Source organism: Diadema antillarum, unplaced genomic scaffold (assembly GCF_040938485.1).
Source record: "Diadema antillarum isolate AM-2024a unplaced genomic scaffold, OU_Dant_1.0 seq00000096_RagTag, whole genome shotgun sequence".
Taxonomy (NCBI): domain Eukaryota; kingdom Metazoa; phylum Echinodermata; class Echinoidea; order Diadematoida; family Diadematidae; genus Diadema; species Diadema antillarum.
Window position 1 is genome coordinate 995,105 of NW_027271185.1, and position 15,197 is coordinate 1,010,301.

At 37.0% G+C, this 15,197-nt stretch overlaps 1 non-coding gene across 1 annotated transcript; it reads right to left on the reverse strand.

The window, feature by feature from the left end:
• Positions 1 to 2,206: 2,206 nt before the first annotated feature.
• On the reverse strand, positions 2,207 to 2,278 carry Trnag-ccc (transfer RNA glycine (anticodon CCC)). The gene has a single exon. It is a non-coding gene; the product is annotated as a tRNA-Gly (tRNA).
• Positions 2,279 to 15,197: the final 12,919 nt, after the last annotated feature.

Sequence of the window (15,197 nt, forward strand, 5' to 3'; positions counted from 1 at the left end):
TGTTCTGGTAAACACCCTTACATCAAATAATTCAACACACAATTTTTGATTAACCAAAATTCAACTTACTAACAGTTAGACAAATGGAAGTTGGGCAATATCTAATTGGGTAAAATTGGTTGGGCAAATGATTACCCAACTCAAAATATAACCAACGGTTGGGAAATTGCAAAGTTGGGTAAAGTCTGATTGGTCAACAGCTGATGGGCAATTTAATTTGCCCAACCACAAAGCAAACTCGATATACCCAACATCAGTTGGGTAGATTTTAACCAATAATTGTGTGGACAGTATCTTGCCCAGTGTTGGTTAAAAGTTGGGCATTTTTTTTTTTTTTTGCCCAACTATTCTAAGAGTGTACTTAGAATGGTTGTTGAATCCAAATCCAAGAATACTACCTCCTTTATAAAACTAGTCCCGCCTTTGTTCCTATAACAACTGAAGTTTTGTCAAATTAAAACCTCTCTTTTGGAACATGAAGACTCCACCCAAATTCATCCATTCATAGTATGTTACAACCGTGTAATCAATGTGTATGATTGAATGTATGAAGAGAATTATAACATGCAGAGAAGAAGACTTGCATTCTGAAGCTCGAAGAGAGAGGATCACTTCCAAACACCTCTCGAATAAAGTGCTCGCCAAAATATACTCAACTGTGAGCCACGATACTTCCATTGAACGTACCTCTTGCTCTTTCAGAATCTGCCCTTAACTAAAAATCCACGTCTGGCGACTTTTTGTTGGTTTTGTCATGCAGGGTCACATATTTTATGGAAATAGGCCTTAATGCATGAGTTTACTGTCAATATTGATATCAACGAACGGCCTGAACACTCTTTCATCGCTGTTGTTGTTGTTGTTTTTTTTTTTGTAGGATCATTAGTTTGCATTGTGACTGTGGTCGTACCAGTTACAACTTGCGGGAAGATTTAGAGTTTTTCTTCTATCTCCGTGTGTTTTCTATTTTTCCCTAAAAGGAATAAGATTGGTTATTCCAAGACACACCAATTCAATGTACACAGATGTAACAACATATTAGATAATAAGATTATTTTGAAGTTATGTCAAATCGTCAAATCGATTCATACGAGAAGAGATAATACATAAACCTTTCATAGCAAAGAGGGATAGTGAAACACAGGCGTTTTTCATTGGAATGACTCTAAGTTTCTCTCCTGCTATTTCTCATTTCACAATTAAGTCATGTGAAACATCCTACAAATATTACACTTTCTTCCATTCCCCCCCCCCCCCCCCCGATTTTTAAAGCGATAATGATGGCGGTAACTGTACTCCCGATGTATGTTGTGTGTTTGAACGGGTGTTCAATTGCGTGTGTGTGTGTGGGGGGGGGGGGTGACGTTTGATATGGGGGATGGATGGACTGTTGTGTGCGTGTGTAAGTGCACGGGGCGAGGGTTGTTGGTTTTTTCTCTCTTTTTTGAGGGGGATGAAGAGGGGGAAAGGAATAACGGTAGAATTAGGAAATTGGTGAGTCATGGGAGGATAGGATAAGCTGTGTCATGAAGGGGCGTACAGTAAAGGTATACAGATTGATTAATCAATGGTAAGGAGAGAGAGTTTTGTATGTGTTATGGTGGATGAGAAATTAGGGATTTATTCATTTTTTTTCTTTTCAGGAGATTTCATTCTTTATGTTCCTTGTGTACTTGTAGGGTGGAGATTTTGTGTTTTGTGCACTTGGAAATTTAAAGCTACTGTGACAGGAGGTATCATGTTGTGTATATACTGTATGTAGGATATGTATTATATATATTATATGCATTTGAAGAGTTTGTTTGCAAAAACCAATAAGTCCATATTTGCCAAATGGAGATATTTGCGATTAAAGGTCAAGAAAAATAAAGAGAATAATAAGAAAATTTTTGCTTCTTTTGACCATAACTTAAAAAATATACCTTTATATGTAGTGACCAATATATCATTTATAAGGTATTATTTTGTACTTTATGACAGAGATCGTACTTCAAAATCTTCAAAAATGGACTTATCGGTTTTTGCAAACAAACCCTTCCTTTGATATGCAACTTACATCTATACATATAAATGTATGGAGTTTATATGTGTATATATATATATATATATATATATGAGAAAGGGAGAAGAAATCGGTGCGTAGCTTTGACATCGTTATTCCTCTTACTGTTCCTCCTTTTTGGAAAAGCGCAAGAGTTGAAAACTTGGTCTCCGCCGGGAATCGAACCCGGGTCTTTGGCATGGGACGCCAACGCCTTAACCGCTCGGCCACGGAGACGTCATAGCGATTCAGGCAGACCCAAGCTCGAATACCCGACGGACCAACCCTTCAGCTCTTTAGCATACGTTCCTTTTTGGGGCAGAGAGTTATGAATAACGACCAGCCGCGTTGGTGCTGAGTGTGGTCTTGTAGTGTTGTCTGTGTGAACACCAGCCACGTCTATATGTGCAAGATTTGCTGTCTATAGATTTACTGTCCTTGCACCGCCCCGCGATGTTGTGGTTAAGTCCTTAAATGTCAGTATATATATATATATATATATATATATATATATATATAAAGATATCACTACGGCATCTGTGGCCTGACTGTGGAGTAGTGCCTGTGCCCAAGATCACTGATAATGCATTGAAAATCATTTTCAGAACAAATAAGTTGAATAAAAAATTTCCCCTCTGAAGGGAATTCCCCTTATTTAAATAGATACCTAATTTTTAGACGTATATCCCCCTTTTATGAAGAGTTTGTTTGCAAAAACCGATAAGTCTTTTATGAAAATCAATTGACGTATACTGTGATTTGAGGAATTTTTCATTTTGTTGGAGAAGCCGATAAGTCCACATTAACCAAATATCATGTCGTAAATGTGTCAGGTGACTTCATTGATCACGCTGTGTTCAATGCATGCTGGGCAGTAACTATGTAACACTAGTAACGCCATATGGATACGGACTTCGCTATGAGGTATGCAGGCTGCAGCGCCAGCGGCACGACTACTGCATGCGTGCTGATCTAAATATTTGTGTATGACTGTGAGTTTCTTTATATAGAGGCTTGCCAGCTTTCGTCCAATCCGGGACGAAAACAGGAAGGCTAGAAATAAATTAATATACAGTTACGATGGCAACGCCGTTTTCACACATTCGGAGCGTGGTTCCTGCTTCCCTTGTTCCAAAGAACAGCATGTGTACCGAATTGCATGAAAATTGCTTCAAAAGATGAGCAAGTAGTTTGATCTAAATATTTTGTCCTGATTTGTTTTCATGATATGTGGTTACTATAGCAAAGCAGTTTTCAACACATTAAAAAAAAAGATCTTCACCACCAAACCAATGTGTTTGTGTGCTAATGTTCGTGGGTATATTGCTTGAAAAAAAATGAGGCAATTCTGCGATCCACAATATTTTCCCAATTTATTGTCATAATGCTATGCTGTTTACACATTACGGTAATGTGTTGCTACAATGGCAACGCAGTTTCGAAAACATTCGAAAAATGTCTTGCGCATTTTATCCTGACACTTATCGTGCTAATATGTGTGTGCCAAGCTTCGTAAGTATTTTTACTTTTTCGATCCCTAATATTTTACATCCATCATGATCGTTGCTCGAAAATGCGGAAGTACCTAGACTCAAAGTAACAAAAGCGACTCCGTGATTCATGGCTTTAATATGCTGTCACCATGGCAACGCAGTTACCACTACATTCGAGAAAAAATAAACTGTCTTGTTCAACTTCATACAAAAACCAATGTGTGTGTCCCATACTTCATGAGCATTGCACAACGCCCCGATTTTATACCGCACTCGGTAGGTTTATAGGCTCTTGCTACAAAACGAGAAGTGGACTTATCGGTTTTTGCCACAAAACACATTGAAAGGTACAGTATTTCACATTTTCCTCTTTGTGTAGATTTCTATAAATTAAACCTCTTGTTACGTAGGTAACCGACATTTGTATGTGTGATCCCTTTTGAGCTCAGGCAAAGCTGTTCAGATTAATGAACGCGGTATCAATAGGACCCTCTCTTTCCCCGTTCCCTTTGAGGTACATGTATAATACAACCACAGTCTTTTGACCTCCACTTTTCTTTTTGTAGAATGCATAAAATAACGAGCTTGTATGTTTTTTTTTTTTTATTGTACTGACCATATAGGCATGAACATGTTGTTATTCCTGGCTGTGTACATATTCAACAACCCGCATATCAAATTTCAAATGGTTGAAACATAAAGCAAAAAATAAAGTTGGAAATTGAATTGAATTGAATTGAACAACAGATTTATTTATGATATTAGAATGTTTATGCTTTAACGCATTTCAAATTCTAGCAGTTATTTTGGATAACGTTAAACCCCTCGAGATTAGAAGGGTTTCTTCAACCAGATCCATATTCAGCATCCTTGACGTATATACGCCAAGTCAAGTTAATTTGTCTTAAAACTTTTATCATTAATGAGGAAATACATCTAATTCCATTCCTATTTCCCCCCAAACCAACAGGAGTGCAATCTTTGCATCACCCACAGTCTGATCCGGCATCCTCGAAATAGAAAGTATTATGCTAGTATCAAATCTGGTATTTTGTAACAGTTTGTAAGGAATTGTATGATTTTTTTTTTTCATCTTCAATATCGCCAAACGCAAATTGGCAAAGGGATGCAAAAGCTAAATCAGCCATGTCATATCAAGCACCCTTAAAAAAGAATAAAATCATATTTTCTCTTTTCAATTTTCCCAGTTTATAAGGAAATAAGAAGAAGAATAAGTTTCTGGCGGCCATATTTGGTGCCATTTTGAATATCTGAAAGTCTAACAAATGATGCAAGAGTTTCATCACTTCAGCCAAATTGAGATTCAACACCAAAATAGGAAACCGCCTCTAACATTCCGCACCCAACTGCAATATTTATTTAGTAATAACAATAATAACATTAATACTGATATATAATGATTACAACTATTATTACTTTTCTAATTTCTATTATCATTGTCAGCATTATGTCCAGGAAACTTAGCCACGTCCATGTGAGCATTTGTGACCGTGCACCTCAAAACGAACATAAAGTCGCACACACTAATTTTGTGTGAGGACTGAAAATAAGTGAAATGGGTCACCTAGCCGAACTTGGCTTTTTCATATTTTCTGAAAGAGCGGGTCTTCATTTACATGATGCTACAATTTGGTATCATAAAACGGGCAGGAAAGTGTGTTTTTTTAGCAGTTTATCTCGAACATTTTTGGTAGAATAGTGTGATTAGGTGAGTCTTTAGAATCCCTTTTTCATTTCTGAAAAACCTTGTCCACACTCTTCACTTTCAACTCTAATAACTTTTGAAAGGATAGTGCTACTGCTTTGAAAGTTGACGTTAATTATGGACAGAATGTGTTAATAAGGCATGCTTAATTTCAGTTTAATCTAATAATCCCTTCATTGTTGTTACTCTGGTGGTTTACTTCCTGTTTTTTGTCCCACTCATCGCACAGCCAGCACGGTTTGGTAAAGATTAAGCGCTTGAATAGACACTGTACTTTACCTGAGTTTGTGCTTTCTTTCCAATATTTAGATAGGTTAGGAGAGTCCATTTGATTTGAGTTATACATCATTTTAAAGCTTAAAGTCTGCTCTTTCAGAATATGGTCTTAACTAAAAATTCATGTCTGGCGACTTTTTGTTTGTTTTGAGGTGCAGGGTCACATTTAGTACCATGCAATCATGCATAATAGGTAAGCAGCGCTATGAAAAAAAAAAAATGCATAGCCACGTCCATGTAAGCATTTAGTACCATGCAATCATGCATAATTCAGGGCCGGCGCAATGTTTTCAAAAGTGTGGGGGCCCACTTTCTGGTTTCATGAGCTAACAAGCAAAAAAAAAAAAGAAAAAAAAAGAAAAAAAAAAAGAAACGGTCCTCAGCTCATATCTTCCCGTGCACTTCCGGGTTTCTTCAGCTGACAAGCAAAGAAAAAAAAAAGTCCTCAGCTCATCTCTCCCCGTGCACTTCCGGGTTTCTTCAGCTGACAAGCAAAAAAAAAAAAAAAGAACAAAACAAAACAAAACAAAACAAAAAGTCCTCAGCTCATTCTCTCCCCTCCCATTTCCGGGTGTTATCAAAAAAAGGTCTTCATAGAAAACACATAACCTTACCGCCGCCATACTTCAGGATCTCTATCTATTTCTAGTTCAGTGCCACTTACGTACTTCCGGGCTGAAAAAAGTGTGGGGGCCCAAAGTGATGACACCTTATGTATTCCTTTGTATGATGCACAAAAAGACGGCTCCACGGCTGCGCCGGCCCTGTAATAGGTAAGCTGCGCTATGGAAAAAAAAAAATGTTTGATAGTATCGATGGCATAACACCTTAATCCAGACAATTGACAAAACAATTCTCTTACCGATTAGAGTTTCTCCTGCCTAGCAGTTTCAGCTTGTTATTATGATTATCAGGAGTAGTTGTAATAATAGTAGTCTTATAAATATTAGTATTTTAACCATTATCAGTATGGTTATCATTATTACTTTTGAGCATAATCACTATTATTATTATTTTCATCAGTTCTTTCTCATAAGGCGGACCTTGGGTTTGGAATTATGATCACCCATTGGCTTTTACGTCTACAGCGTATTTACTACAGTATTTTGTTGCAAAAGTATGTTAGAAAATACATTTGTATTATTCTTGTATCCCAATGAAAGAAAAAATCAGTAATAATAGATAATTTGTATACCAATAATTACTCTAATACCCCTTTCCCGCTGAAGGAAATCTTCCCCGGGGGCACCAGGGGGCACCCGGGGAACCCAGCAGTGTGAAAGGTCACTCGGTTGAAACCTAGGGGAAGCCTAGGTGAAACACCGATGAAATTTTGGGCAATTTTTACCCGAGAAGCGTCCTGGGTAAACACCGATAGTTCAACGGGAAATCACCCGGTGGTTCACCGAGAGGGCCCAGCGTGAAAGGTTGTCTCGGTGAAACACCGGGGAAAATATGCAGATTATGTCAAAGGTCATGTTTTGTTTCTGGTCATGCACACGTTTTCAGCTAGCTAGCGCGCACTCGACCTCCCAAATCCACACGTACAGGGTACTAGTAATTCGTGTTTGTAAACATACACACGACACTACATAGTATGTCGTTTCGTGTGCAATGTGGCGTTCACAGTGCGACGGCATTGTTTTGCATTGTGCTGTGCATTGTATTGTTTAATTAGCACGCCGTGTATACAAAGCTGATGTAGGTTTACATTGTACTTGATCGATTTGATGCTTCCTCCTTCTTCGTCTTCCTCCTAGTGTCTAGCTCTTAACTCTTCCAGTAAAGTCTGATACAGTCCGCCTCTTGCTTGATTTTTTCGTATTTTGTGCTTTTCTCGTCAAGTGCTGGGTTTACAGTGTGCAGGAGAAATCCGTTGACGTTTTGTGCTGTTGAAATTTGAGGGAATTTTTGCAAATGGCTGGAGCGTGGACCAAAGAGGAAGCGAGACTGTTCAATTACGTAGCGAGGCAGCAGTGAACGAAGAACTGAGCTGGACGTCGACTGACGCTGCCGCGTACGAGTCCCTCCTCCGAAAACTTGCTGAACATGGGATCGAAAAAACCAAATCGCAGATGCACAACAAACTCAAGTACATAAGATCACCCACGTTGCGAGCAGAAAACCCGTCTAGGGGAAAGTTTCACCGAGAGCAGTGTGAAACGACGGCACTGAAACTTTCACCGAGAGGTTCCCCGGTGAATTCACCGGGGAACCTCTCGGTGGTTCACCGAGACGGGCAGCGGGAAAGGGGTATTAGTCAATTATGCTCTTTTTGAATACAAATCGGAAATAAATTTAATCAATCATGTCATCATTCTCTTTTATTTTGCCAATAAAGGTCTTAACGGATACAGAGGCGTATTGTACAGCTGACATGCTATAAGTATAGCGTGCTTAGAAAAAGAAGCAGACATGGGTTGCCTTTCACAAATGCAACTGTTTTAAGAAATACTGTTTCATTTACACATACAGTATCTATATATATATATATATATATATATATATATATATATACATATATATATATATATATATATATATATACATATATATATATATATATCACTGTTCGTACCCAGCTGAGGCATGAGAGCGCGTGAGCTGGCACCAAACAGTGTCATGGCATATAGAATTTTGCATCTTTTAATACTCACAATTTTTGTCTACAGTCAAGCCCGTTATGACGTCGAAATGATTAGCGTTGAGCAAATTGTTGAATGTTCCACAATCACCTCCGTCTTGAATGCTTTTACAGTGTATGCCCTCTACAAAAACTCTCGTGAAGTAGACATTACTATCAAAAGAAAACAAAAGAAAAAAACATGGAATTCTGTTATGATGGTCTGCGTGCCTATTATGATGAAAATGTAAAGAGCAGGAGGGACAGACGGAAAGGCAATGACGAACATTATAGATTAGAGAAATGAGAGACGTTATAATAAATTGATTAAAAAAAACCACATTTAACATTCCATGCTGCTCTCGAATTCGTTTTGTTCCATAGTATTTTTAAAAGTTTGTTGTTGTTAAAACGATTACTTTAATTTCATTTCATTTCATTGTTAGGTTTCCACACAAATCATACAGTGCTGTGTTTACAACATCCGTCTAGACAATGTAAAAGTGACACATAAATAATAAGATATAAGTTCAGTACAAAACCATTTACATAGTAAAAAATCAATTGAAAAATTGTTCCCAAGGGTACATTCATGACGGATAAATAAAATTGTGTGTGGAGGGAACCTACATAGAAGCAGATGCTTGTAGGAGTAGGTTCCCCGAAAGAAAATCGACACAGCACTCACACACACACACTCTGCACGCACGCAAGTATACATGGACAAGCGTGCGTGCACTCACACACACACACACACACGCACACGCAACAAGAGAAGAGAATGAGAAAGAGGAAGAGGAGAAATAGCATGCTCTATACCGTAATAAAATAAAGTTAATAATAAACAAGAATGTTACATTTTAGAGTACTAACAACATAAAAGTGGAAATTTTGATACCAAAATCATATTATTGGAAGAAATGCTGAAAACGTTTCTGGAAAATATCCTTTCGGAATCATTAAACAGTACATAACATACTGCGTATGCACATTGAAGCATGTTTAACACGCAGAGGTAATCATATAACACCGTCGAAAAAATATGACAACCAATGTTACTGCCATTATGTTCTTTGTTTGTGTGTCAATGTGTGTGCGTTTGCTGGTAGGGTGTGTATTCAAGCAGTGCATGACCTGATTGAACGATGGCAGCAATTAAGGAGCATTTTCCACACTTTTTTTATTGTTCTTGTGTTCATATGGCATCTCCTTCATGCATTTATTTTCAAATAATGTGCACGCTTACCTTTTTTTCATACTCACCTGCAGACCAAATAACACATTTAACAATATCTGTCAATGCAAAGTGGTAATAGATCCTGCTTTCTTTTATACGTCAATACCCATATTGAATTAGCGTCCCTTTTACGGAATAGCCATTACTCACCTAAGTGCACCGAAGTAAATAGTCAATGTATGATAGCAAATGACGGATCTTACACGCATGGTTTGCCTTGAATTTAAGAAAGCATCTCTTCGCATGGATTATGGATTTCTCAAGTACAAGCATTCAAAACACTTAAATTTTGGACAAGAACGCGTCGTCAAGTGATCTGTGGTATGTAAGTTAAGATCATTATTCAATATGTATCCGATGCCACATTCTGCTGCTTAAACTGCACAAAAGGAAACCTCCCGGTGATTTTCTGACAAAACAAACATCTTAAAATCGATATCACTTTGTACAGAGTTTCAAAATTTATAGTGATTGGGATGAGGAATGAGAGTGTTTTCAAAAAAAATTAGAACAATTCACTATGAACGAACATATTGACATTGCAGTTTCGCCATAAGATTCCATGCATAAGGGTGAAAAACACGACCAACAGAAAAGGAAAGAATGACAAAATTCTAAACATGTGAACTTTTCAGTTAAGTCGTATTGTGATAGAATTACATTGCTACGTTTTTGAAATCTACGACTGTCTATTGTATTCTCAGAGTATTGATTTCCCTACTCATTGACTACATTAATCCATGAATTAATTTAGAATAGTCGAATTATTTGCAACATGATGTGAAATTTTGAAAATCCTTTGGACTTTTCCGTTAGATGGGTATATTCTTAGTTGTCTCATTAGTGGTAACATAGAGTTAAAAATCTTTATGGTAACAATATCTCACCCGTTGTAAAGTACGAATGCAAGGCCACTATACGAGATGTCAAATACGTCCGTCTCCTCCCCGTCCGGGTCAATTGACATGTTGGTGAGCTTGGTGTCATACATCACGTAAAGTATCCTTGGTAACTGCGCTATAGCAATTGCTTGGGGGGCTAGAAGTAAAGAGGGTGACCAGAAATGATATAATTTTAATAAAATCATCATTATTTCAACATATTGTGTCATTGTTCATTTACAAGGCAATAACATTTTTTTCACTCTATGCAAAATGATTTTCAAAATATTTCTTATATTTGAAAATAATGAAAAATAATGTTTTTCGGCAATGAGATAAAATGGTACAAATCAAATATAGTTCCTTTTCCCATGTTCACAAGGAAAAAAAAAACAAAAAAAGAATACAAAAAAAAAATCATCCATCAACCAGCTACAATTACAATTACAGCTACAGATCGTTTATAAAAAGGTTCGTTATTCTGCAAAAGAAAAAAGACTCGTTTCCCCCAAAGGTTCTTTCAATTCGTTTGTATCACGTGTATGCATTTGAGCAAATATACAGGGTGGTAATCTGCTTACAACCAGTAGTGGTAACTTGTTCCGGAGCCTTGTGCAGAAGATCGGAGCGCCAAACGCCCGACTCGTAGGTGGACCAATACAGCTTCCTCGCCTTCATGTAATACGCTACGTCTTGCGGATTTTCCGCCAAATTCAAAAACACTGTAAATTTGAGCGTCTCAAAAGGGAAAACTTTGATTCATTAAGATGATCCGGAAACACTGTTTTCGAAATGTTCAATTTTTCTAAGAGCAAGCTCTTATACGTAGAGGTATAACGTTATGTGACATTTTTTTAAAACAAAATTAATGAGTGGTTCAAAGAGCCCTGAAAATCATCTACTGATTAGTACTTCAATTCTTCTTCTCTCGTATTTTCCCTTCAATTCTTCCCCTTTGAAGATTTAGGTTCTCAATTGGGTACCTCATTTCATTTCATTTCATACATCATTTCTTTCATTTCTACAACTTGAAAAGCTCGAGTTAAAAGAGAATGAAAAACACAAACAACAGCATGGATACCTTATAAAAAGGCATACTTACATATCAGAGTGTGGAAAAAAGAGGCAAAGGACATTGGTGAAAAATAACGATTATAATCAACACAAAGACAAAACAATAAGAAACAAAACAAAACAAAACAAAATAAAGAAAGTACATCGAAACGAAATCAACAGCAAATAATAATACTTATACAGCCATCAAAAAAAAAACAATGTGTCTTTTGCAGGAGGGCACTACTACATAAACAATTTACAATGAACTCTTGAAGTTTTCCTTTGAATGAGGACATAAAAGCACAAATGTGATGAATGTTCACCTGCCTAATTAGGGTTGGTATATTGTTTAAGGATTAAGAATAGGTACATGTATTTGGGGTCTTGAGTATTTTTACTTGACTCTTGACCCTTTTATAAATTTGTGCATTGAATAGGTATGAAGAAAAAGTGAAATTTCAGTAATAAACAGAAAAAATGCATTTTTACCTGGCCGTTGACCGTTGACCTTTGGTCCTATGACCCTAAAATTCCCAAGGGAATCACTGTCAGGTAGAACATGCATAAATATCTACTACGTTTCATGATATGTCGAGTCACTTTTAGGATATGGATGAAAAAAAATGAAATATAGAACTTTCACTTGAGCTTTGACATTTTAACCTTTGATATTCTAGCATAAAATTTCTCAGAAAATTCCCATTAGGTAATACATGTATGTATTAAGTTTCAAGAAAAATCCTCCAAGCATTACATAGTTACGAGGGAAACAGTGAAATTCTAAGGAGTTTACCTTGACGTATGACCCTCTGACCTTTGACCCTTGGCCCTAAGATTACCTAGATAATTCCTACTTTCAGTACCAAATAGAAGATACCTTGAAGCATTTACGAGATATGGGGAAAAAAGAAATGTTAGCATTTTCACCTGACCTTTGACATGCGACCCTATGACCTGAATCTCTCTCTGGAGAACTTATTTAGTAGTACATGTACACGTAAACACTACGTTTCGAGAAAGTACCTTAAGGCTTTGCATAGATATGGGGAAAATAGTGAAATTTTGAGCCTTTGACCTTGACCTTTTTGATCATTGACCTCTTGCCGATTTCACTAAAAAAATACTTGATAAATTGCCCCATCAAACGTCATCCTTGGACCAAGCCTTGTACAAATTTGCTTCATCCATCTTCCGACAGTGGCGGATCCAGAGGGGGTGCACCGGGCGCGCGCCCCTCTTTATTTTTAGTTAAAACATAAGAAATGAACAATTAATGGGGGAGGGGTGCGTGCACCCCCTATAATTTTGCAAAGACGCCTCCACTTGACGGAATTCCTGGATCCGTCCCTGCTCCGGCACCCTTCAGGCGGAGGTATAAAAATGTATATCATGGAGTATGCATTCTACTTACCATTTTAACTTTTACTCTTTAAGTTGCCTTTGTCATGGGCCCCGTTTTATCAAAAGATAAAATTGATTTTAAATATCCTGACCACACAGGCTGCCATAGACCTACAGTTGATATCAACTATATAGTTGATTTTAACTCGTCATAAAACAGGGCCATGATGACCTAGGATAGATAACATTCAGTCTTGTCGCCGGAACTTGAAACGCCAGCAGACAAAGTCTAAACCATCGCAGAAGATATTCGTTAGGTTCAAATCTGGATGATACATAAGGTCCTTCAAAATACAGCTTTAGAACGTTACAACCGATCTGATACCAGTAAACGATGAACTTAGAAGGAAAAGCCACGCCCAAATGCGTTTAACAAGCAGGGTAGGAAGAACAAATCTGATGGTTGCATTGGAATCACATTGAGTGTTAATAGTACTGTGGTGTGTGTGTCTGCGTATTCAATACTTTATCCAGAGCTTGCGGGCTATTGTTGAGCGATGTGTCGAGGTGGACATGTCGCTTTTTTATTACTTTACCTATCTGATTTGTGGAAACGACCAGCATGCATCGATGCTTTTATAAGGTAATTGGAAACAGAGGTAGAATCAGCATACGACCAAAAATAATTGGGATTGCAATATACTGTAGTCAAAATAAGTGTATGTGTAGGAAGATACTGGCGGGCTGTTGATGACCGATGTGGCGAAGTGGACACGGAATTGTGGCTTTACCTATATTTTTCACGGACACGACCATCATGCACCGATGATTATTAACTAAAGGTAATTCCAAACAGATACAAAATCCGCACGCTTCTGAAAATTAAATTTTGGACTTTCGGTCCTTATTGCCTCTATCATATTATTTCTAATTCTACTACTAATAATAACAATAATAAAGGTGATAATACATTACAATATTATCAATTACATTAATAATGATGAAAACAATTAGACAACGTCTTAGAAATAAAAATAACACACGCAGGAACTTTAAATTCTGACAACTTCAAAGATATCTATCTTGTTCAAGTCTGATTTGCGTAAGGTTCTTTACAATTCAGCGTTAGAGTCCTACAGAATGATGATCGGATATCCGTAAACGGTGTAGACCTCGACCCTACTATAGGAAGGACAAGGCAAGGCTATCATGCACCGATGATTACAAGTTAATTGCAAACAGTGGTATAATAAGCATACTTCACAGAGTAACCGCGATTGCAATAAAATCACAGTCGAAACAAATAAACATGTTTGAAGATGTGAAGTACTGGCAGAGTTTATACAGATAATGACTGCTTCGAGGGACATGTGTAATAATATACATGAGGCGAAAAAGAAAGTATATTCGACTTTATTTTAAAAGGACCTTAATTCCCAAAATATGAATATTACCAACTATCTAACCTTGATGAGAACATACGTATGTATATATACATATATAGATTATATATATATATATATATATATATATATATATATATATATATATATTTATATATACATGTTATATATCTATATCTATCTATCTATATATATATATATATATATATATGTATGTGTGTGTGTGTGTGTGTTTGTGTTTGTGTGTGTGTGTGTGTATGTGTGTGTGTGTGGGTGCGTGTGTGTGCGTGTATTTATATCAATTTTGTGACCACCTATGGTATCTACCATTTTTCACCTTCGACAGTCTTGGTACACTGGATATTTCTCTTTTTGTTTAACTTAAGTGGATCATTTGATATACTTTAGGATAATAAAGTGGACATGGTTAAGTTGTTAAAAGATCTGTTTACATTATATTGTACTTTTGAATTTTTTAGATTGCTTGGGAGCGGGTTACCAATTATTTCCAATTTCAGATGCTCATACCGACTACAATGAAAGATGACGTGAATGAAGTCACGTCTACATCAAGTGCATAATACTTCCATTGATGTTCATACCTCCACCCAATATACATAAGTCTGTAAGAGGGCTCAAGCTTTCAAGAGATTTTAAAAATGTGTTCACCCGATGACAACCTTTGAACGTGTAAGCAGTAGGAAAAACAATATTGATGTATGTATTTACGTACACTCAAGATATGTTTTGATCGTTTGCGCTTTGTATATTTCTACCGTTATTTTCACATAGGAGCCACAACTGTGCATTTTCGGGGCGGGGGGGGGGGGGGTAGCAGATGAGAAAGTAGTATGTATATTCTAGATGAAAATAACGTTGAAAGCCATCTATCTTATGAGTTTTCTGCTTCGATGGCCTCTGACCGAATGTACTTAATATGCACTTCTAAATGAAAAAAAAAGAGCATGATTATTATGATTATCCTGATAGAGTATTACAAAATGCGGAGAAATGAAAGGTTCAGAGCGGCTCAAGTGGGCCACAAAAATGTAGCTTACAACATGAACAAACATACACTAAAATTAATTGGCTTGGGTTGCCATGGTAATGAAATTAATTT